Source organism: Branchiostoma belcheri, unplaced genomic scaffold (genome assembly GCF_001625305.1).
Source record: "Branchiostoma belcheri isolate BF01 breed outbred unplaced genomic scaffold, Haploidv18h27 scaffold118, whole genome shotgun sequence".
Lineage (NCBI taxonomy): Eukaryota > Metazoa > Chordata > Leptocardii > Amphioxiformes > Branchiostomatidae > Branchiostoma > Branchiostoma belcheri.
In genome coordinates, this window is record NW_017802580.1 from 332,354 (window position 1) to 334,096 (window position 1,743).

At 34.1% G+C, this 1,743-nt stretch overlaps 1 protein-coding gene across 1 annotated transcript in view; it reads left to right on the forward strand.

Annotated features, from left to right (window-relative positions):
* LOC109462533 overlaps positions 1-1,743 on the forward strand; it is a 51,577-nt gene that overhangs the window by 33,929 nt on the left and 15,905 nt on the right. The gene's annotated exons all lie outside the window — the stretch shown is intronic.

A 1,743-nucleotide genomic window follows, 5' to 3' on the forward strand; every position in this document is an offset into this window, starting at 1 on the left:
TGTGTGTGTAAGAAAGTTTATTACAGGTTCTTGCCCGGAGACTAATAGCGGGTAGGTGTAGCATAAAATAAAAGAACAGGATGGAAAACGGAATTATAACAAAATAATACGCATATTCTCTAGTCTGTTCTGACACTGAATTCTAAGTTTTTTGGTTCCACACATTTCTTCATTGACACTGGAAGACAAATGACCCCGCTTTAATACTAAGAGAAAATGCTTTCTTTTTGCCTGTTAATGGAGAAATTATGATGGCATCTGTTGGACTTTTCAAACAGGTCATTTCTTTTATATACACAAAGTTATGTAATGTACATAAAGTACATTATCCTTTATTGCTTCGTAGTAATTGTATAATAGTAATAAAAGTAAGATAAGGCCCACAAAAGGGCCTGCTGAGATCAACCTTCCTAGAATCTTCGAGCAACAAAGTACCATCCATTATCAGTTGGAAATGGTTTATCAAAATATGAAACAGATATAGAAATTTTTTTCTTCCCTTTTCTAGTATTTTTAGTGTAGTAATTTACTCACTGCATTTAATTTAGTAAAAATATTTCTATCTGTGCCATACAAATGACGACTTACAATAAAATGTCTAAAGACTTTAAGTTTTCAAGGGTTACTAAATAGCATTTTATATACGTGTTATCATCATCTTTTCCGTGGATTCAATTTAGCTACATTGAAAGACGATTCGGATATCTGAGAGAAGATGCTATTTCATGCACTTAAAAAAATTAATTCTTACTCATTGAAGGTCGATAAGGATATTGTGTATTGAATCCCCAAGGACGATCTGACATGGATCATACATGCTCAAGCACGAGATACTGTTGATCTATTAAATGCATTCAATGGTAATGCAAATTCCGGGGAAAATGCAATGTTGCTGTTTTGTATTGTAGGCTGGTTAGGCTAAGAAAAATAATAAAGAGGCACCACGATTTTAAACGATTTAAGTATAAATATGTGGTAAGGAACGGAAGAGAATGACAATACTAGACATATTTCCTCATAGAGATTTTTTTTCGTTTTGCCGTCCTGAGAGTGCGATTTCTTCGCACAAAATGTTTGTTTGCCAGTACATTAAACGTGTGCTGAACGTAAATAACATATCTGCGTCAATGCACGGGTTTTTATTGCCAAGATGACGTTTGTTATCCCCAAGGGACCGGTTGTTATCACCAAGGGACCGGTTGTTATCACCAAGGTACCGGTTGTTTACGTAATCCCGGCTTACTATTGCATCAGTGGACTTTTGTAGGATACATCAGTCGACTTTCTTCTAATTTCTTCCTTGAATATCCTGATATAATTTGTACCAATTTTTGTGTGAAAAATATGTGTATAGATTTTTACGACTTGTAAACTTTATCTTTTGAATATATTTTATCTGACCCTTCCCTCGTGATCCGAATAAAAAGTGACATGCAAACCTTTTTAAGATTATCATTAATAAAAAATGATTAAAACAAATACAAGGATTACCAGAATACTTATAGGAACACGGCAATTTAATTGCATGCATGCATTTTTTCGCACGATTAAAAAAAGTTTTTCAGCTATAGGAAATAGCTATATATTATATTTATATATATTATGTTCCTTCATTAAATTAATATTGTCCTTGTAAAAGTGGCACAGATGAGGTGGCCATGAGTGTAGTTGTAGAAGTAAAACTAGTTCGGTACCAGTGTATACATTAGCCTCCTTTCCAGGCGTTCCCGGATCGGCCTTCGT